The 24,281-nt window shown below is 33.8% G+C and overlaps 1 pseudogene; it reads right to left on the bottom strand.

Annotated features, from left to right (window-relative positions):
- Positions 1-6,641: 6,641 nt before the first annotated feature.
- LOC100459168 (palmitoyltransferase ZDHHC20-like) lies at positions 6,642-7,740 on the bottom strand (annotated as a pseudogene).
- Positions 7,741-24,281: the final 16,541 nt, after the last annotated feature.

Raw genomic sequence — 24,281 nt, 5'->3', positions numbered from 1 at the left:
TAAAATGCAGCAATGAGAAAAAAAGTCCAAATTTAAAAATAGGTAAAAGCTATAAACATACTTTATCAAAGAAAATAATCGTGAAAAGATGCTCAATATCATTTGTCATTAGATAAAATTATATTGTTGCAAATGAAAGCAACAATAAGCTAGTACTACACACTGATTTAAAACATCAAAATCCAAAGACTAACAACACTAAATGTTGGTGATGATGTGGAACAACAGCAACTCTCTTTCACTACTGGTAGGACTGTCAGATGGCACAGCCCCTTTGAAAAACATTTTGAAGATTTCTTGTGAAGCTAAACATAGCTGAAGAGAAGATCTGACAGTCATGTTCCTAGATATCAACTGATTTGAAAATGTATGTCTATACAAAACCTGATATTTATAACAATTTTATTCATAATCACTGCAAATGAGAATCCAAAATGTTTTAATAAGTGAATGAATATACAAATTGTATTGTTCATATACAGGAGTATGAATGAATACGCAAATCGTATGTTCATATACAAGAGTGTTATTCAGCAATTAAGAGAAGTGAGTTATCAAGCCATAAAAAGACCTGAGTGAACCTAAAATGAATATTGTCAAATGAAACAAGTCAATGTAAAAAAAAAAAACACTATATGTACTGTGATTCCAATTATGTGACATTCTGAAAAAGGTAAAAAAAAAACAAAAAAACCTCTAAAAATGTCAGTTATACAAAATAAATAACCATGAGTTCATGTTGTTATAATAAGAGATCAAATGAAATTAATAATTGGAGAAGTTACACATCTCCTGTGTAGCAGAATTCTAAATAACGTAGACACTTCCTCCAATGAAAGGGAGGACAAATCCATAGTTTGTAAGTGTAGGCTATGCATAGTGGTTTCAAAGAGTACAGTATAAACAGGGTTAAAAAATGTAACTTTATAGTGGAGAAATCCAACAAACACTAGCTTAAACATGCCATCGAGGTTAACATCAATGATGAAAAACCTACTGATAATATGTACCCTTAATACGAAGTGATGAAAACATCTTTACATCTTGTCTTCCTCTCCAAAACCTGTAACTCTAGTCAAACCCCAAGAAAAACAATAGATTATATAGAGAGGTATCCTACAAAATACCTTACTACTCCTCAAAATATCACTTCTCACAACACTGAAGATCATCAAAAACAAGACAGTCTAAAAAACTGTCACAGCCAAGAGAAACTGAAAGAAACATGACAACTAAGTGGAATTGTTAACCTAAATGTGACACCGTAAAAGGAAAAGAACATTATTTATAAATTGAGGAAATCAGAATAACCTATGGACTTTAGTTAATAAGAATGTATCAGTATCAGTCTATTATTTGTAACAAATAAATTAATCATTCCAATATAAGTTGTTGATAACAGGGAAAATTAGGTTCAAGGCATATAGGAATGTTTTGCACTACCTTCCCAATTTTTCTATAAATTCAAAACTTTAAAGTAAAATGTCTTTCAAAACAAATCCATTATCTTCATCAAAGTCTTCTCAGAGACTTGGTCAAGTTTTCAGCCAGCTAATAAATATATGTAAATTTATGAAGGTATGCATACATTATTGTTAAGTCAAAGCATTTATTCAAAGAAATGTAGTATTTTTTTGTTGTTCTCTTTTGCTCTTGCCACAGTAGCTATAACAACATGTAGGCTTATTCTGCTCTGCTACTAGCCTCATTCTCGGTTACATGTACATGCTCACATTCTTCTAATTAGAATCACTATCTTAAAAAGAAGGTCCAAAATAGAAATTTCTGCGATACAGAGATGCCAGAAGAAATCTCACACAGTATGTGAGTAAATATCAGGTGCTTTTGAAATAGGTTTGCCAAGATATATCAACGAATGAACTTAAATAAGGATGGGACAAACAGTTGCCTTAGGATTAAGCTTCATGTGTTTATATATTAGGTTGTGTTCTTTGTTACATATTTTCTGCCCTAGAGCCACAAGTGACAGTCCCTTTGTAGAACTTTCCTGTTTCGTCAACAGAAAATCCTTGTCCTATATTTCTAAAGCTGTCTTCTTTTTCACTCATTGTCAGAGGATGAAGTGAAAAATAGAAAGGAAATATTATATGGACTATTGTCATTATTTAGAAATTGACAGTATATTTTTAATTTTGAGAATAACTAGTGATACTTTAGCTTTTGCCTTCAGTAACAGATATGCATTTATTTGTGGGATTAAATCATAAAGTGACTTTTTTCTTAAGTAAAATCAACAGTATATAATATTTAGTCTTAAAAATAAAAACAATCCATAAATCTGTGTAGGACAAACTCAGACACTCAGTGTTTGGATTTCAACTTGCTCTTTTACAAAACCCAAGGTGATTAGTGTCACTCTCAGTCAGAGCGAGCTGTAGCCGTCCGAAGATTTTGGTTTCACAGAAAATCAGTAAGTCAGTTTTGTCAACAAATATTCTTTTTTTTTATTTATCTTGTCACTCTCATTCAGAGCAAGATGTAGCAGTCCAAAGATTTTGGTTTCACAGAAAATCAGTAAGTCAGTTTTGTCAACAAATTTTCTTTTTAAAAAATATTTATTTGTTTATTGATAAAGTAATTCATTATTATTTTTGAAAAAAAAATCCAAAATGTTCTGCGTACATGTTAATGTAGGTTAGGCCATCCAAAAGACAAAGCAAAGCGTCAACATTAAGTCATGGGCTAGGATTATACAAATGAGAACAAATACAAGGCTTATGGTACTTGTTAGGTAAACACAACCAAACTAAACCATACTTCAAGTTTGTTTATATCAGTGTATTAAAGCTCATATTAAAATAGTGTCCATCTTTTCTTTTAAACAGGCATAGACTCATTTGCACTCATGTACAAATATACCTAATAGCTTTCTTTATCTTTTAATACAACAAGTACAATTCCTTGCTTCTTTATGCAACCCAAAAAAATAGAATGAATTCATTAGAAAAACATGAACCTTTCTGAATCTATATTTTTAATTTAAATCAGAAAATACAGTTTAGTTCATATGAAACATGGATCTCAGACATATATTATGTGTTTCTAACAGATTATCAGACACAGTCTTTATTTTGGCTGAAATGCAAAAATATGACTTTCTTAATAACAGATTAATTAAAAATACTTTCCACTGATAGCAGTGCTAGTCCCTAGAACAAAAGGTAAACAAAACTTATTTGTAAGTTACGGCTATTCAATGCCCAGAATATGTAGATCCTAAATCTAAGCCCTTAATACACATCTGCTTTAAAGATAACTGAAAGAGATCTCACATGCCTGGTAATCCTTAATTTAAACAGTTCTGTAAACATAGTCAAAATCTGCTTTCCAATAGAAATACAATTCGAGGAAACATTGCATATTTGCTTTAAACCACCTTACAGTTAAATTCACACATGACACATTGACTCATAACCACTAATACGTAAAAATAGTTTTTAAAAAAATCATTCCTATGTAAAGATGAAAATAAACTTTGTAAACTTGTTCACTTAAAATAACTAATGTTCTGCAGCTGCTCTTTGGTTTGGCATAGTTTCAGGTACTAAATATTTCAGTAAATTTGTTCCCAGGTAAACCAAGTCTCCTGTCTAAGTTGTTTTTAATGGCAATGGCAAGACCTGAACTTCAACTTTATTTTTCTTAAGTGTCATCACAAATGTTCAAGTGTTCGAAGGACCAAAGATACTACTTACAAAATTTTACAGGGCTTCATTTTTATTTTTCTCCCCAAATAGTTGATAGCAATAATCAATACCAATTGAGATACCAAAGAGGCAAACTTTACCTATTTCCCACACCACTTATAGACCCTTGCTAGAATGGTCATTAATACGTATGAATAAGTTCAGCTAAATATTATTTAGAATGTGACAAAATGCTGGCTGTAAATTAAATAAAAAGTAAATAATTCAAAGGCCTTAACTGAAAATTTCCTAAAAGATATTTGCTGTGCTATTAAAGATGATGTTAAATAACAAAAATTAAAGAATTGAGAAAGACTACAATACCACAGAAGTGCATAATAGTGAAGAAAAAAAAAAGAAGCTTCCTTGGCTGTTAGCCAGGTGCATGCAACTCTTTTGATCTGATCATAGAAATACTCACAAAAAGTACAGGAGAACATTTCTGAAAGTAGTCAAGTACGTTCAAACATTTATCTCCTTATAATATGCAAACCGCCAAACTGAAGTTATGTTTTTAGTTGGTAATTGTTTTATTTTTATTTATTTATTTATTTTAGACGGAGTTTCACTTTTGGTGCCCAGGTTGAAGCGCAGTGGCATGATCTTGGTTCACTGCAACCTCCGCCTCCTGGGTTCAAGCGACTCTCCCGCTTCTGCCTCCCAAGCAGCTGGGACAACAGGCGTGTGCCACCATGCCTGGACAGTTTTTCTTTTTTTGTATTTTTTAGTAGAGACGGGGTCCCGCCATCCTGGCCAGGCTAGTCTCCAACCCCTGACCCCAGGGGATCCACCAGCTCGGCCCCCCAAAGTGCTGGGATCATAGGCATGAGCCACCGCATCTGGCAATAATTGGTATCTCTTAACTCTCATTCTAGTTTGCTAGACTCGAGATTATTAAGACTAAGGAGTTGAAACGAAGGTAGAAGAATCCTTTCTATAGTATTCCAAACTATGTTTTCAAAGTTAATTCATTCCTTTGGTTCAAAGAGAAAAAAAGTTACCTCCTTTTAATATCTAACATTAGTATGGCTGATGGAAATTAGACCAATCTTACAAATTATAAACCTACAGTAGCAACCATAAAATTTTTGCTGTACTAGGAAATAATAGAGCTATCCCTTCTGTATTGTTTAGCATATAGAAGGTACTCCAAAAAATGTATTGGGGCTGGGCATGGTAGCTCACACCTGCAATCCCAGCACCATGGGAGGCCGAGGCAGGTGGACCACCCAATGCCAAGAGTTCGAGACCAGCCCGGCCAACACGGCAAAATCTTGTTTCTACCAAAAATATAAAAATTAGCTGGGCGTGGTGGCATGAGCGGGCAATCCCAGCCACTCGGGAGGCCAAGGCAGGAGAATCTCTCAAACCCAGGAGGCAGAGACCACAGCGGCCCAAGACCCAGCCACTGCACTCCAGGCCGGGAGACAAAGCAAGACTCTGTCAAAAAAAAAAAAATTATTGGGTGAATGAAAGGTGATTTTGCAAAATTAGGCATCACAGAATGTTAGAAGTCATCCAGTCCAACTCATTCATAACACACCCTCCCCTGCAGTCCCATTTTACAGACAAGAAACTCCAACCTGGAGTACTCACAGATGCTACTGAGACTCATCTCCACCCACTAACTGCAAGCAATCAATTATTTTAGAGTATGTATGTGTCTGACTAAAAAGTATAAATGAGGAGTAACATTTCTATATTGCTTATTCTGTACTTTTCTTTGGAGTTAATGAGACAACTCCTGTCACTTAGATTAGATTTTACAAGGAAAAAGGAGTCCTAAAGGGGTTGCTTGTAGGAAGTCAAGATTGTGCATCTAAGAGTAGAATCCACTTCTCAGAGACTGAGGATGTTAAATGACCACTCAGGTTAGAATAACTAACTGACAGCTGGGAGGAAAACTTACTCTAAAGTTTTTTTTGTTTTGTTTTGTTTTTTTTTGCCTAGTTTAAATTGCATTTTAAGTCACATTTAAGCTGTTACAGAATTACTGTAAAAGTTTCAAAGTAATTTTTGGTCATTACCTACACTGAAATTTGAAAGTCACGTCAACAGCATTCTTTATTCTAACTACCATTAAAACTCAAACTATTTTTTAACATATTACAATATTCCTCTTAGCTTTTCTTCCGAACACTTACACCTCTTCCTACTGTGTCCAGTATTTCTCTAGCACATGTACCTCTGTGTTTCTCTGCCCATGGACATACCTCTGAAAGTTCAACCAAAAAAATCATAGAAAAGCAGAGAGAACCCAGAATATTTCTTACACTGCCGAGTTCCCTTTAAGCCTTGAGTACATGCTCCACTACATGGTTGTATTACTGCTTATAACTAAGCTTTCGATGAATTAGACCAAAGTGTTCTACGTTCTAAATGATATTTAGATATCTGAATCCTTCTGTTAATAGCCAACAATAAAAATGTGATTTAAAATGTTGAAAAGTATAAAATAGTAATTATAAAATAGCAAATGCCCAATTTAAAAAAGCAGTTTTCCTCATACAGTACAAGCAATGGTAATTTGGATATTATTCACTTTCAGTCATCATTTGCCCTAGATGTACTTAAGACAAGTTTTTAAGCTTGTGTTTTTGGAGTGAAAATTTACATGGATACTCACAATGCTAATAATGTAATTCAGGTATCGAAAAATACACATACATGTTAAAATGTGATGATAGCTCATTATTATAGCATCTCATAACAGGTAAGTGTTATTTCCAGAATAACATTAAGTCACTTTTGCAGCTCTAAGTCAATGCTGCACAAATGGACACTTAAGATTAAGGAATCGTCCTGCTCTGGAGTAGTGCTTCTGTGGATTCCAGGAAATGTACAAAGGCTTTCTTTTTTAAAAAATATATCTTCTGTTATACTTCAATTATTTCATTCCATTGATCATTTTCTTGCAAATGAAATTGAATATATCATTCTATAATGTTTTCATACACCCGCTATGACGATGCCTTCTTCAGCTCTATTCTCTAGCCACTGACTGAAAATTCACTGTCCAACAAGAGTTTTTTGGATTCACTAAGTGGTTTGAAAGGAAAAGGCTGATTTGAGCCACTTCTGGCATACTCATTCTGGTTTGTAACAGAAGCTTGTTCTGGACCCATCCCCACAAGGCGAGTTAGAAACTGCAACCATCACCCAAGCTTGAAAATATTGGAAGTAGCCAATATTTCTTTTCATCACCAAAGACTTGTCTCCAATTTTTATTGTATCCAAGAGAGAAACCACTTCCATCAGGTCCATATGAAAATGTGGGTGCACAGAATGATTGTATTGTTGTTCTATTTTTTCCAACTAGCCAGCAGTGGTAGCTGAAAAGTGAGAGGACGTTGATGAAGAACATTGCAGACACAAAGAAAAGAAAAAGTACGTGGAATTTTGCACGGGTATCTGTCAGTTCATTCGTCCAAAATTTTATAAAGTACTCTAAAACTGTTGCAGCCACGAAAAGGCAATATAATAGGGAATACAATAAAAACAGCAGGAAGAATTTGTAATTAGAAAATCCCACACAGTTATTCACCCAAGGACAGTGATGATCCATCTTAAGAATACATGAGTCACATGTTGAGCAGTGATGGGCCCGATCAGGTTTAATCAGCTGACATTTTTCACAATATCTGATAGTTTTTGAAACTGACGTGGTATAGATAGGTAAAGCTCTTGCTGCTCTTCTCAAAATTTCTTGTTGTCTTTCTTGGCTGAATTCTTTTCCATAACGTTCCTTTTCAGAATTGGACAAGTAGAATTCTTTGGAGGAGGAAGCAGGAGATGTGAAAATTGTCATCCAATAGGACCATACAAGCATAACAAAGAACAGATGGAAAGCCACAAGGTAAAACACGGTCTTTCCATTTTCTTCATTTCCAAAAATAGTAAACACGCACAGCTCCACCACGTATGCGTAGTAGGACCAGATGACCGTGAAGGTGATGAAGAGCACCGGCTCCCAGCCCATGACGCACTGGCAGCCGCGAGACAGCGTCCAGAGCGCCATGTTCAGCTGGAGGCCGCAGAGCCGCGCGTCCCACCGTTCTGGGGAACGCAGGAGCCCTGGCTGGGCGGCGACTCAGACCCTCTGGGCTGCTCCTGGCCCAGCTTCCCAGCCTTCGAGGCAGGGCTTGTGGGAGCAAAAGTCCGACGCGCCGCCGGGACTCCTCCCCTCCAGGCGCCAGGCCAGGTCCCGCCCCCAACTCACATCCCACCGCCACGCGTCAGTCCCCAACCGCCCGCCCTGAACTGCCAGCCCTGGGCCGCGGGCCGCCCCTGGTCTCCGCGCCGTTGCGGGGGCAACAAAATTTTCTTTATTTTTAAAATAAAACCTACATTATTGTATTCTGCACCTTTGTTATGTACCCGCAAGTATCAAACTGGTGAGAATGTCAGTTCTAACAAAGTCAGCAAGCATAATGTTGGCATACATTGACCTCCAGGCTTACTTCTGAAGGCTCTTCCACTTACATCAATTTGCTGTTTCCAATTCAACTTCATTATATCATCTCTAATTCAATATTTTGTCCAATATTTTCAGTTTCTACAAAACATTTTGCCTTTTTTATTTTATAATATTTCTTCTCTAATCACTTTTATAATGTATATGAATGTTGATTTCAGAAATCAAGTTTTTTTTTTAATTCTAAAGATTGATGAAAAAAGAGGCAAGTTAACTTTGAATACCCCGGTTATTCTCTTTCTCTTTCTCACTCTACATAATGTATACAGAAATATATATCTACGTATATAATGTATATAGAAATATATGTATACATATTATATTAATATGTATAAAATGTCACATGTGTTGAGCCTAATGTTCTGTGAAATAGACATATAAAATGGAATATATATACCTAATAATTCAAAAGTTTACTTGGGGTTACATTATCTTCTAGATCAGGTTAGAGAAAGCAAGCAATTAAAAATTATGTTCTCTTATGAAAATTGTGAGATATTATTTATTCTGCCTGAGATGCTCTAGCTTTATGCCTGATGTTAAGATAATTGATAGTTTTGATAACGACAGGAGACAAATTTCTAGGCTGATAGGGGTGGTTCCCCGTGAAACCCGACCTTCAAACCAAAGACAATTTAAAGCCTGAAAACTGAGCTACCAGTTCCAGGTAGGGTCCACGCCCAGAGTGAAAACTTCCTTGATGCTTTTTAGCCAATCAAATGGTGCTTTATCTAGGCTCACCCATGGACCAATCGGCAGCCTCGCCCCCAGACTCAGCCACACGTTGAGCTTCCTGCTTTCAAGCCCCCTCTCACAGAGAGGGCCACCCAGTTAGGGTTTCCTCTCATTGTGGAGAGCTTTTCTGTCACTCAATACAATTCTTCATCTCCTTGCTCACTCTCTGGTGTCCGCATATCTCATTCTTCTTGGACACATGAAAATAGCCCGAAAGCTGCTGAATGGCAGGTGCAAAAGCTGTAACATCGTAACCCTCCCTCCCACTCACTGAGCAATGGGAGAGAAAAAGCCTCTGGGTACCACATGCTCCCGTTCACTGGACTATGGGAGTGAAAAGCTGGGACCATTTTGTGGGCCCAGACCTGGAGACTCTCCGTGTCAGAGCTACAACACGCCCTATTCACAGTGCTGCAGGCAGCAGGAACAAACATGAGCTGTAACACAAACGAGCTGTAACATACTCCCACCATTCGCCACACTGCAGGTGGCAGGAAGGAGAGAGAGCTGCAACAGTCCTTGAGGACTCAGACCTTAGGACTCCTCAAGTGAGAGCCATAACACCCCTTGGGGTTCCACGGTTGCTGACGTCTCCAAGTTTTCGGGTGCCACCACATTCCTCTCAACCAGCCTCCAGCACCCAAGGTGGAAGCAGGTCGCAGAACGCCAGGTTCAGCCGTGGGCTACATCTGAGTACAGGATCAGGGCCGGGAGCAAGCTGAGTGCAGTCCACCAGGCCAAGTGGGTGGAGTGAGCCCAGTGGCAAGCCCAGAGCCGAGCAAAGCCCAAGCAGGGGTGCCACTGGCTGCAGAGATTTCTGATTGGTGAAGCGGCACTGAAAGACTCCTGTGTCAGTTTTCCCTTTTACACCCAGAAATGTTTCATTTTAGAAGGTGTATTATACAATATCTTGATAGAAGGGATTTCAGAAACCATCTTTCATTGTTACCTCTTTCTGCATTTCTTCAAAGGCGAAGGTTCTGCTCTTTAAAATAAAAAATGTCTGCTCTCTACAGTAATTTGTATTATTGTGTAAATATAAAACATTGGTGCAAAGTCTGATTACTCCAGGTAGTATTAGGAATCATCCCATAATTTTATGTAATAAAGATTTTCTGCTGGATACAACTTAGTCTAAAAATTAAAATAGCACTATTAAAGGAAATATCTTTTTGCATTGCAGAAAATTTTTATTTAAATAAGGAAAATCAAAGCATATTTAAAATCTAATGAAAAGACATTTTTGTAAGTTTCAATAAGTGCTGACTCTTTAATTATCAATTTAAGTATGTAAAAGTGTAAATTAGGTGTAATTTAGCTCGAAAAAGCACATGTATACATGCTGTTTCAAAATTACTTTGAAAAAGTTTTTGATTTATAGAAGCTGTAAAAACATAATACAGAATTGTCTGTACACTTTACCCAGCTTCCCTTAATGTTAACACCTTGTATAATCAAAGAACATCAAAGTACAGGCAGCATTTGGATATCCCTACACTTTTTACTGGTGTTTATTCAATTTCAGGATCAAATCTAGGACACTACTTTGCATTTTACTGACATACCATCTCAGTCACCTCCAACCTGTGACAGTTTTTCACCCTCCTTTATTGTTTTTATGACCTTGAATCTTTTGAAGATTTCTGCCCAGATATTTTGTAGATTGCCTGTTGAATTGTGTTTATTTAATGTATATTATGGTTACGGATTTGAGGAAGAGTACCATAGGTGACTTCACCACATCATATGTAACGTCAACATGCTGTCAACATGACTTAAACTTGGTGACATTAATATTGATCTACTAGTTAAGGTGACATGTGCCATAACATAGTTACTACTTTTCATTCCCATACTTACATTTTGGAAGCAAGTTAATAAATTCAGATCACACTTAAGGGAAATAAATTAATCTCCACCTCCTGAAGGGAGAATTATCAAATAATTTGGAGGCAGATGCTAAAACCACTACACTAATTAGAATTATTTTTGGTGAGATGTTGTGAGGCTATGCACGTATTTTGTGTCTTAAAATTTTCTCACCATTCCACAAAATCACTGGAATTGGCTACAACAGTTGTTACTGTGGTGTTCTGAAGGTGTTTCTCTTTCTCTAATTGTTTATAAATTTATTATTTGGAAATCTTCTGAAAAGAAATCTTGCCTTTTACTCACACTTACTTAATCCATTATTTGTTTACAACAGGAGAAATTATAGATGTTAGTTATTTTTGTTATAACCCAATACTCTAGCCATTTAATTTGTTGATCAAATTATTTAGCCTTGGATAAGAATCTCTTTCCAGTTGCCTCTTGTCTGTGTTTTTTAACCTTTCTTATTTTATGGGTCATAATGTATGTTCCTTCCTCAGCCTTAGAATCAAACAATAAAAAGAGTCTTTGATTCTTTTCTTCAAAAACTAAGATCTAGGTGCAAAATATGCTCATTGTTCCTGGTATGTCCCTACTTTTAGTCTGTCTCAGTAGAAAGAGCTAGCAGTCTACATATACTTACAAATCCATGTATATGTGTATGTCTACAAACATCTCTATATTTATCTACTAATATGCCTTTTTTCAACTTTTATTTTAGGTTCAGAGGGTACATGTGTAGGTTTCTTACACAGGTAAACTGTGTGCTGTAGGTGTTTAGTGTACAGATTATATTTTTCACAAGTACTCAATATGCAGTTTTTTTATCCTCACCCTCCTCCCACCCTCCATACTCAAGTAGGGCCCTGTGTCTGTTGCTACTTACTTTGTGTCCATGTGTACTCAATGTTTATCTCCCACTTATAAGAGAGAACATAGAGTATTTGGTTTTCTGTTCTTGCATTAATTCACTTAAGATAATGACCTCAAGCTTCATCTATGTTGCTGCAAAGAACAAGATTTGTTTTGTATAGCTGCATACTATTCCATGGTGTATATGTATCACATTTTATTTATCCAGTCCACTGCTGATGGGCGTCTAGGTTGATTTCATGTCTTTTCTATTGTGAATAGTACTGTGATGAATGTATGAGTACATGTGTTTTTGTGGTAGAATTATTTATATTCCTTTGGGTGTATACCCAGCAATTATATTGCTGGGTTGAATTGTAGTTCTGTTTTACGTTCTTTGAGAAATTAAATTGATTTCACAGTGGCTGAACTGGTTTACATTCCCACCAGCAGTGTATAAGTATTTCCTTTTCTCTGCAACAGACAGTATCTGTTATTTTTTGACTTTTTAATAATAGCCATTCTGACTGGCATGAGATGGTATCTCATTGTGGTTTTGATTTGCATTTCTCTACAAAACTTTTAAATAATAATTAGAAACTATTCTCAAACTATTCTAAAATGTGAAGGGGAGGAAATTCTTCCAAACTTATTCTGGGAGGCTACTATAATCCTGATAACAAAACCAACTAAGAACAAAAAAATGGAAGCTACAGGCTAACATCCCCAATAAATGTGATGCAAAAATCCTTAACAAAGTACTAGAAAACTAAATGCAACACCACATCAAAAGGATTATATGTTATAATCAAGTTTGATTTATCCCAGGGATGCAAGAATGGTTTAACATATGCAAATCAATAAACATAAAACATAACATCAAAAGAATAAAGAAGAAAAACCATATGATCATCTCAATAGACATGGAAAAAGCATTTGATAAAATTCAGCATCCTTCAAATTAGGCATAGAAGGAATGAATCTCATGAATATTGCAACAATACATGGAAAACCCACAGCTATCATCCTTAATGGGGAAAAGTTGAAAGCTTTTCCTCTAAGAACTGGGAAAACAAAAGAATTCTTATTTTCACCACTCTTAGTCAACATAGTATTTGAAGTCTTAGCCAGAGTAATTAAGGAAGAGAAATAAATAGTGTTTGAATTAAAAAGGAGGTAGTCAAATTGTCCCTGTTTCCAGCGGACATATTCTTTTGTACAGAAAAACCTAAAAATTCTACCAAAAAAGTCCTAGAACAGATAAATGAGTTCAGTAAAGTTGAGGGCACAAAATCAACATACAAAATCAGGAGAATTTCTGTACATCAATAACAAAATATCAGGAAAAAATCAAGAAAGCAATCCAATTTACAATAACTGCAAAAAATACTCAGAAATCAATTTAACCTAGGAAGTTAAAGATCTCTACAATAAACATCACAAAACATTCATGCAGAAAATTGAAAAGAATACACAAAAAATGGAGAGTGATGTCTTGTTCATGGTTTGGAAAAATTAATATTGTTAAAATGACCATATTACCCAACTGGTCTATAGATTGAAGGCAATCCCTTTGAAAATACCAATGACATTTTTCACAGAAGTAAGAAAAAAAGTCATGAAATTTGTATGGAACCACACAACACTTCAAATAGTCAAAACAATTCTAAGCAAAAAGAACACATCTGGTGATCACAATACCTGACTTTCAAATATACTATAAAGCTATATAGTAAATAAAACAGCATGCATGATACTGGCATAAACAAAAACATATAGATCAAAGGAACAGAATAGAGAACCCAGAAATAAATTCACATATTTACAGCTAGCTGATTTTTGGCAAAGGCACCAAGAACACACAGTGAAGAAAGGACAATCTTTTCAAAAAATGATGCTGGGAGGACTGGATATCCATATGTAGAATAAAACTAGACCTCTTCTCTCAAGTAAAGAGGGAAAATTTATATCAAATAAAAATGAATTAAAGACTTAAATGTAAGACCTAAAACTATAGAACTTCTAGAAGAAAATATGGGGCAAATGCCTCAGGATATTGATGTGGGAAAAGATTTCATGGATGAGACCTCAAATGATTTCATGGATAAGACCTCAAATGCATAGGCAACAAAAATCAAAGTATGAAAATGTGATTATATCAAATTAAAAAGTGTGTAGCAAAGGAAACAATCATCAGAGACAATATGCAAAATGAGGGAAAATATTTGCAAACTATTCATTTGACAAGGGATTAATATCCAGAATATACAAGGAACTTAAATATCTCAACAGGAAAAAATAAAACCTACAAATAATGCAACTAGAAAATGGGCAAATAATCTAAATAGATATTTCTCAATGAAATCGTATAAATGACCAACAAGTATAAGAAAACGTTATAAATATCACTAATCATCAGGAAAATGCAAATCAAATCATAACAACAGTGAGATGTCATGTCTTCCCAGTTAGAATAGCTATTATCTAAAAGACCAACCCCCATCCCCCAAAAAATGCTGCAGATAATGCAGAGAAAAGGGAACTCTTATACACTATTGGGTGGAATGTAAATTTGCACAACCATATGGAAAACAGTATGGAGGTTTCTTAAAAAACTAAACATAGTATTAACATATGATTTACTAATCTGACTACTGGGTATATATACAAATGAAAGGAAATCAGTATATTAAAGAGATATCTGCACCCCAATGAGTATTGCAGCACTAGTCACAACAGCCAACACATTCAATCAACTTAAGTGTCCATCAACAGATGAAACGATTTTTAAAATGTGGTATACATACACAATGGAATAATATCTAGTCATAAAAAGAAAGATGTCTTGTAATTTGTGGCAACATGAATGAGCTTGGTGGGCATTATGTTAAGCAAAATAAACCAGGCACAAGAAGATAAATGTTACATGTATTCACTCGTATGTGGAATTTCAAAAAATTAATCGTTTAGAAGTAGAGAGTAGGATAGTGGTTACTAGAGGCTGAACAGGGGATGTGGCAGGGGAACAGACAGAGGCTGGCTAAAGGAAATAAACTACACTGAGGAGGAATAAGTGCTAGTGTTCTACATCACAGTAGGGTGACTATAGTTAACAATAATTTATTATATATTTTCAAATAGCTCGAAGAGAGGATTTTGAATATTCCCAACACAAAAATAATAAATTTTTGAAGTGATAGATGTGCTGATTATCCTGAATTGATCATTACACATTTCATATACATGTATTGAAAAATCACTCTATATACAATAAATATGTACAACTATGTGTCAACTAGAAACTTTTAAAAAATATAATTTTAAAAATACTGATAACATATCAGAATTGCCCAAAAAGCATTTACACTTTTAGCAACTCCATTATTGCCTCTAACATATGGTTTATAGATGAAGGAACTGAGGCTTGAAGAGTTAATGAATTGTTTTCAAGTTTATGGAGTTGGAATGGCTATGCTAAAATTTCAGCCTTATTTTTTGTGACTCCATAGCCAAGGAACTTTTACTAACTTTCTGTAATTTAATTGACTTTTATTTGTATACTGACTAAAAATGACTTGAAATTATCCTCCTTTTCTTAACAAGTGACTTCTAGTGAGGCTAGAGATACAGCCAAATTCCATAAATTGAACTCTGTTCTACCTAGCTCTACCTCTGTTCACTAGATCAGTGTTTTTCAAATTGTGAGTCTAAAATTAATTTAATGAGTTATGACTTGTCTTTAAAAATAAAGAAAAGATAGAATCTGACGCCAGGTATAAAATTAACATATTATTTCAGATATGTATGTACACATATATATTTCGATATGTGCTTATGGGTAACATGAAGAAAAACAGGGCTGGGTGTGGTGATCACGCCTGTAATCTTAGCACTTTGTGAGACCGAGGTGGGAGGATCGCTTGAGGCCAGGAGTTTGAGAACAGCCTGGGCAATGTAGCAACACCCCATCTTCTACAAAAAATGAAATTAGATGTGGTGCGGGAGAATCACTTGAGCCTGGGAGATTGAAGCTGCAGTGATCTGTGATTGCACCACTGCAGAAGGCCTAGGCAACAGAGACACTGTCTTAAAAAAAATAAAATAAAAAAGAAAAGCAAAAGAAAAAAGTGAAAAACAGATTTGTTACTATGAACAAATATTTTTAAAAGCCAGTGCATTAAATAATGGCATTAGCAATATTAAAGTTTATGCTAAGGTAAGAGAAGTAAGAGGAGTCTGGTGTCTCAAAAATATGTAGTAATTGTGGAAATAAATAAAAACAAAGTTTAAGAAGGCTCTTAATAGCCATGACATCAATAACAGTACCAGTAAAAACAAATCAGCTATCTTTATAATTTGTTTCATTTAGTCCTCTCAAAAATTCTGTGACACAGGTATTATTTAATCCCTTTTGTATAGATGATGAAATTGAAGGATAAAAGTTTAAATAACTTGCCTAAGATTATTTAGCAAATAATAAGGCTAAAACAAGGGCTTCTTAAACCTGCTGGATGCCAAAACCTAAGGTCTTTCTTGAAGCCTTGTGCCCTGCTAAGAGGTAATAAGTACTACTCTCACAGCGCACTTTTCCAGGAATATATTTGTGTCAATATATACAAGGATGCAATAGGGAAATAGCAGAATGTACTGGTTTTCACAGTTATTTGAATCATGCCAAGCCTCCTGACATATAACTACCTACCTGGTTGGAAACCCATCGCAGGAATAACTAGTTTCAAAGCTGATATGGAAAGTTTATTCCATGGAAGATTATGCAGGAATTTTATAACAACACAGTTATGAATAGACAAGAACAGAAGCATCCAACAATAGTGAACCTATTTTAATATATTTTAAATATAATTATATTAGGCAGCTATTTTCAAATGATGTTATAAAATTATTTAACAACAGAAATAAATTAATAGTGTGACATGCAGAAAAAAGCAAGCTATAAAATAATTTTATCCTATTTATTAAAAATAAGAAGTATCCCTGTACATTCACATCTATTTGGTTTCTGCTTTTGGATAGGAAGAATTCAGAGAGTGAGTCTGAATATTGAGTTTGAGGGATGCCAAATTATCCAAATCTATTTGGTTGCTGTGTTTTGAATATCAAACAGTAAGAGTTTAAAGATTGAAGGATTCATATGAAACACATCTAATTTTTTTAAGTTTGGATAGTGGGAGTTCAAAAAGAAAATACACACACACACATTTTTATAAGCAAAGTATGGGGACACAGAGAAAGTGAACCTTAAAGACTAGTAGATTCTCATCACCAAGCACATACTCAATCTGAAGCATATGCTTTTTGAGTGATAAGCGGGGATAGATTCCTGTCTCTATTTTAATTTTTGTTTCAGTACATTTAAAATTTTTACTGGGTATGTGCAGTTGACCTTACCTTATTTAAATATACATAAAGGCCAGGTGCAGTGGTTCATGCCTATAATCCCAGCAATTTGAGAGGCCGAGGCAGGCAGATTACCAAAAGTCAGGAGTTTGAGACCAGCCTGGCCAAGATAGTGAAATCCCGTCTTTACTAAAAATACAAAAATTTGCCGGGTGTGGGGCATATGCCTGTAATCCCATTTGCTCAGGAGGCTGAGGCAGGAGAATGGCCTGAATCCAGGAGGTGGAGGTTACAGTGAGCCGAGATTATACCACTGCACTCCAGCCTGGGTGACAGAGAGGGACTCCATCTAAAAAAAAGTAATAATAATAATAATAAATAAATAAATGTATATAAAGTAGAGCTTCATTGTATATATCTGTCTATATATAATATTTATATATGTGTGTACATTTATTTATTTTAAAATAATTTATATAGAAGAAGATCTAGAAGGCTATATGGTATAATAGTCATGATGGTTATCTTCAGGGGGTGAGAGTAGAGTAGATTTTACTTTTCTTAACTTTGCTTAGTTATATTTTCCAAATGCTCTTATAGTGAACATATATTGTTCTATGATGAGTTATAGTTACCTGATAGAGTAAACACAAACAAATGCAAAATCTTTGTTTTGGGATAAGAACATTAACATTTAATTTACAACAGCTCTATTTTATGAGCTCATGGATTAAATAAAAAGAACTGTCTAGTTTTACCTCTAGAGCTTTCTGTTGCAACAAGTCACATTCTTCTTTTTCTTTGCCAACAAGTCACACTTCCCACAGTGTTATGCTGCTTTCTAGTAAGCGCACCTGTTTCTATTTTATTATCTTCTGATCCAACCTCATTGCTACAAAATAGACTACTATAGCAGTTGTACACGAAACTCTTTTGCTTACTACTCAAAATCACTTAGTTGTACAGTAAATGGAAAATTTAATAATATATTTACAATATTGTGATTTCATAGATACAAATGAATTAATTATATGTAAGTACACATTTAAAAATCATGAAAAGGAAGTCCAATATTTGAATTAATTTATTCATCAAACTGCTTTTGAATTCCTTCATCTTATAAAACCAAATTATTTAAAAACTCATTGAAATAAGCCACACCCAATCCTCACTGCCAATAATTTTTTATTCTTAAAAATATGTTTTGGGTAACTAATTACAACACATAACCCTAATTAGATATTGGATTAGATTATTTTCCTCCCTTAAATATATCAGAAAAAAAGAATATGTATATAAATAGAATGATAAATCATATGTACCGACAATTACAGATTCTAGACGAAGGATAAACTTAAGTTACTTATGCTTTTCTTGCAACTTTTCTGTAAGTTTGAAATTGTTTTGGAGTAAAAACACAATAAATAACATTCTGTGTCTTCAAATTAAATAAATTACTAAGGAATTTTTAAAAATGTGTCTACTATGACTATGGATTATTTTGTTTATCTCCATATATTTGTCTAATTTTGCTTTATATTTTAAGCCAAATAATTAGATGTCTGAAATTTACAATTTTTTTTTACTGGTGAATTGAAAGTGTTATAATTATAAATTGACTGCTTCTATCTATATGTCTCTCTGTCTTTTGATCCTTCCATCTGTCCATATATTCCCCTCTTTTTTTTAAATACCCAGAAGTCTATCAACATAGTTCCAAAAGCTTTCCTTGGATTATGCACAAATACTTTTGTGTACTTTTATCTTAAGCACCACATTTTAGAGAAAAATAATCCTAGTTTATAATCTTTATCTTCCATTGGACTTTTATGTTATTTTCATGTAATGTAATTACTGATACATTTGGCTTAAATCTGCCATTTTCCTAATTATATTCACTATTTTCTAGCTTGCTTTTTGATTGATACCATTTTATAATTTATTTTGTCCTCATCCTGTTTCACTACAACCTGTTATTTCTTGCTTACGTAACACATCATTTGAGATCAATAGAGCTCTGCTCCACCAGTTTTTCATTCTTAGTTCTAAGTTAAAAGAACAACCCCTATCTGGTTCATGAAGTTTTCCTAGCACAGAAAATAAAATGTTGATGAAGCCCTGTAATGGTTTTTAAAACTTGCTGAAAGGGAATATGCCATTTTCATGTACGTTTCACTATCTAAAATAAACCCTTGACTCTATATGTCATTGGAAGCAGGTTTCTTTCTCAAGAAAAGGCACCACCAGTCAGATGTCAACAGACAGAATTAAAAATCCCCTCTACAAGCAAGTGTGAATAATTGGAAATATTTATATAACCTACCACAGTTTAGTAGTTTATACCTTGTTTTTAATATGCTGTTGATATCCATCTATCATATTTAAATTTCTACATACACATAAGGTATTACCACTTTTTATTCATTTTTAATTTAGATTTACTTTTTATTGTTCATAAAAAATTTTACAACTCTAACCATACTTATGGTGTAATTTTCTTAGACCCTAATGAAAATAATTTAGTATTCCTTTTATTGCAAGTCAGCTTGTAATTAGTTCTCTAGTTTGCCTAAAATGCCCTTTATCATCTTCTTTTCCAAAGGATACATTTTTTGAATAAAGAATTCTACAAGATGAATAATTTCCTTTCAAAATTTTGTAGATATTGTTCTCTCATTTTCTTGTTCTAATTGTCTCTTTTGAGAAGTCATCTGTGAGTGCACATATTGCTTATATGATGGCAAAATATTTTATTTGAAGGTAGTTTATATAAGGTTTTTCTCACTGTCTTTGGGTTTCATCAGTTTACTATTGTTTGCCTCGGTATAGAAGAATATTGAGTTATTCTTTTTGATATTCCTAGAAAGTTTGTTACTTCCTAATATTTTATTTAGTATTAGAAAGTTCTGAGCTATTTCTCTTCAATTATTTATTTGGACAATAAAAATCTTAAGTACCACCAAATGAAATGTTCTTTAAATTAAATTATAGTATATTTTCACCATTTATTGTGAACATACCATATGTCAGATTAAGTAATACTTAATTTTTGTATTTTATTTAATTAATAGAATTTCCATACAATGTAGGTTGTATTGTTCTATTTTATAGATAAAGACTCAAAAGTCATAATCTATTATACTAATTCAAATAGCTTTTTATGAGTGTTTCTGAATTATAAGCTCATTGATTTTAGGACACTAAATTTATGGTCTTTTGATTAAAGATGTTCAAATTCCTCTGCTAGAATATTATTGAAATATTGTGAAATATAATCATATTCACAACTCTATTAGTAAAGTAAAGGTTATTTGAAAACTAAATGTTTATTTTGTGCCACTGTGTTAGAAACCCTATAAATTTGTCTTATCAAAATTTGTACCAACATTATCTATTCATAGGTTAAAAAAAAACTAATATTACAGGGATTGAGTATCTTGCCTATAACCAGCATAGCTAAGCCCAAGTCAATTACAACCTGTACTATTAGACATAATATTATAATGACATCAGGAAAAAAGCAGGAAGAAAAGACAAAAATTCAAAAACCTTAAAGTTTCTCAATGTTAAAGAAAAGATCAGAAAAGAGATCGATCTGATCAGACTTGGTAACTGATGAGCTGATAGCCTGGTAATGAAGAAAACCACAATCTGAGGTTACGTGTTGTTTTAAAACTTGACTTTCGGTAATTTGCTAAAGAATTAAATAATTCACTAATGCAATAATATTTAACCCTTATTAAATAATGGCTGTTTTCTTTTGGTAGAGTTGAGTAAATACTTCTGTTTTAAATAAGAATGAAAATGTTGCACTTGGATTATAAGGATATTTAAATTTCCTAAATGAAATTTCTAGATTACAGAAGTAGTTTATGATTTGTTTTCTTGTTTACTTAAACTGGTAAAATATTTTTGAAATATATGGCATATGAATAATAAAAGTAGCAGCTTTGATTCTGAGAAATGAGTGAGACTATAAACAGGACTTCACTATTCCAGACAATTTATAATCTATGTTGGCATATAAACGTGAGTGTGAGTGTGTATGTGTGTGTGAAGAAAATAATACAATGGAAAGACAATATATGATATATTGTGTTTTTCTTATGTTGGCTGCCAGATTATTATACTAAATTATTTAGTATTTAAGGTCATTACTTATGTGCTATGCTTTACACATCTAACATGAATAGAAAAATGAACTGAAAACAACTGTGTTTCTTCAGGTCTTTTATGTAAACAACTAATACAAACATTTCACAGAATGAATTTTCCCTTTTAGTTTGTATTACCACAAATGGCTAAAACTTTGATTACTTTTTTCTACTTTTATATTTTCTCCTAAATACAGTTCCCTGTGTTAACTGGAATGTGCTTTTCAACAGGATATGCATTTAATTGGCACCATTTCCAAGGAACTAAATTAAATCTGACGACATGGTCTCCTGTTTAATTGGAATGGTAATTCCCCTTAATAGGGACACTTGCAGATAATTACGTGAGGTTCAAATGGGGCTATGGGTCCATAGGAGGCTCAAAGGTTGTTGATTCTGCTTTTACTTCTACAACATCTGTCACCAATTATCCACTAACTGCAGAAGTTTGAACTCACTGTGGGAGACATTTAAAACCGCTTCTTACTGAGTTTAGCTCAGAATTTTTGGTTACACCTGTTAAGATCTGAAAGCAAGCTCTGCTTCTGCCTTCTCACATTTATCACTTCAAACAGCTCTCCTACCTTTTTGACATAGGCCAGTGATGTGGAGGCTGGCTCCTGCTTCAAGAAACTACATAAAATTTCTGGTTCTAAGACAATTGACTGTGTTTTCTATTCTCATGTGCTATATATTCATAATTTGAAAAACACCTTGTAATCATCCTGTTGCCAGGTGGGACTATCAACCATTATTATGCTGCTTTATAGCAGTTGAGGTTTGTTCCCTACTACTTTATTTTAACTATTATTGACTATCATTTTCTATATGTTCACGTGTGCATTGTTTTGTAAATGCTGTAAATACCAGTGCTAACAGTTTTCAGTTGCTTTCCTCTTTACACAAAAGAAATTTCAGACAGCGGCTAAGAGCTCAGGATTTATAAGTAAATACAGACTCAGGCTTTAAACAACTGTTTAATTATGGCTATTATTTTATTTCACTGAGCTTCTCCTTTCCTATAAAATAAATCATATTTGATTGAATGATTAACAAATATACATATTGTGCCCCTACTTTGTACCAGGTAGGTCTATTTCTTTTGGGGTATGTAATATTGATTTAAGCAGATAGAAGTCTTAATGATATGGAAGTTAACTCAGAAAGGGAGAGGTAAACAACCATTCGAAGAAGAAATGCTTTTGTATTCACGTGAATCCTGCACAAAAATTTGGATGTGAGAACAAAAAGCTACATTTCTTTATTTTCTTAAAATCATATTAAAGCTGACTTTGAGGTCCCATCTTATAATGCAGGCAGGAAATTGAATCCACTGCATTATTTGTGTCATTCTCCTTTCTCTGGGTCATCACAACAGTATGAGTCAACTGCGGGATGAAAAGGCATGCCAATTACCCCATGTCTTTAACCCGTCATGGCCACCTTTGATGTGCTTCTTATCCATCCTCAGCAGTACCTTGATGCTATGATATGATGTTGCAAATGTGTAATTTAAAACTCAGTTATTTCTTCTAGAAGATTTTACACCAAACAATGAAATAAAATCCACCTGGCATTAAAACCATCTATCCAGGTTTCTGAAAGGTAATGGGATATAGAACAACTAACTTCGGAATACCACTCTCCTCTAGACCTGAACTAAATTAACACTCTTTTTCTTATTTCAACTTCTTTCTCCTCACAGGCATTCAGTTCTCACCATCTACCATTTGTATAATTCCTAAGGAACTTAGATTTCTGGAGAACAAAACCTAGGGTCTCATTTTCTGTCAGGATCTTTGTGTTTTCTTCTTCATATACCTCACATTATTCATAAGATGAAACACATCTGAGTGGGGCAAAGGATTACAAACGACTTGTTGATTTTCTTAAAATTGGAGAAAACATTACAGACACAAAACAGTTAATATCAAATTAATTAGTTATACCACAATTATTAAGTTGTATGAGACAATAAAGAATAATATTATCATGGAGAGTAAAATGATGCTTTGGGAAGAGCTTATATGGGATGGTCATGGAAATTATTTAAATAGAATTACTTATATGGGATGGTAATAGAAATCATCTTTGAAAAGATAACACAGTAAAAGATGATATATTTAAAAACTGCTATATGAAAAGCTGGAGAAAGAACCTCTGAAAACCTTAGAATCCACATGGTGAGAGTCTCTAAAATAATAAGAATTGAAAATGACGTGAGACAAGAGTGTATTGAACAAAGAGAAGAGCAGCTAAAGACGCAGCTGTGAGAATAAATAGGGGTCAAGTCATATAAAACCTTGTAAACTATAGAAAAAGAATTTTGATTCTAAGTGCTGAGTGAAGATAATCATATGTTTACATGGGCAGGTTACATGATTTTATTTTCATTTTTGAAAGCTCCTTTGGCACCCACAGAGATGTGTGAAATAAAATAAGAGAGAAAGCATGGGAATGTTTTAGGAAATCCCTGAAAGTGTCCACAACAGAGAAAAGGATGCTGAGGAGAAAAGATGAGGCATCATTTTTGCAAGGTGATTGTCAGAGGCACACATGCATTATACTCATGTAATAGTATCATTTGTGTCAATATCCTGATTACTGTTATGAAAGAATATTTTGTGATTAGAGTTTGAAACTAATGAATCTTGTGTAGAAAGAAAGGATTACTGGTATGGACAGGCAGTTACCCTAAACATTGGCTTCTTTGTTTTTCTGGGTGCTATGTTATTTGTTAACTTTAAAACATTTATGCTTTATCTTCTAAGTATGTATTCATCATTTTACCTAATTTTTAATAGATGAGTTTATTTATTAAAAAGAGTCCCACAAATATAAAAGCTTCAGGTCCTTTAACACACAAATATGCAGCCCTTTATTTTATTTGCAATTATGGATTACATACTAAAAGAAAGCCATAAGAGAGGGCATAATTTATTTCAATTGATTTTATTATAATTATCATTATCATGAATTATCATCATTATCATGAATATTATTATCATTATCATGAATAAATAATTATCAAGAATTATTATTCATGAAAAATATGGTTTGAAATAATCATATTATCATTATCTATATCTTGAAATGTCCTAGGAATATCTTGAAAACATGAGAGAATAT

Source organism: Pongo abelii, chromosome 14, assembly GCF_028885655.2.
Source record: "Pongo abelii isolate AG06213 chromosome 14, NHGRI_mPonAbe1-v2.0_pri, whole genome shotgun sequence".
Taxonomy (NCBI): Eukaryota; Metazoa; Chordata; class Mammalia; order Primates; family Hominidae; genus Pongo; species Pongo abelii.
This window is presented reverse-complemented; position numbering and strand designations above follow the sequence as displayed.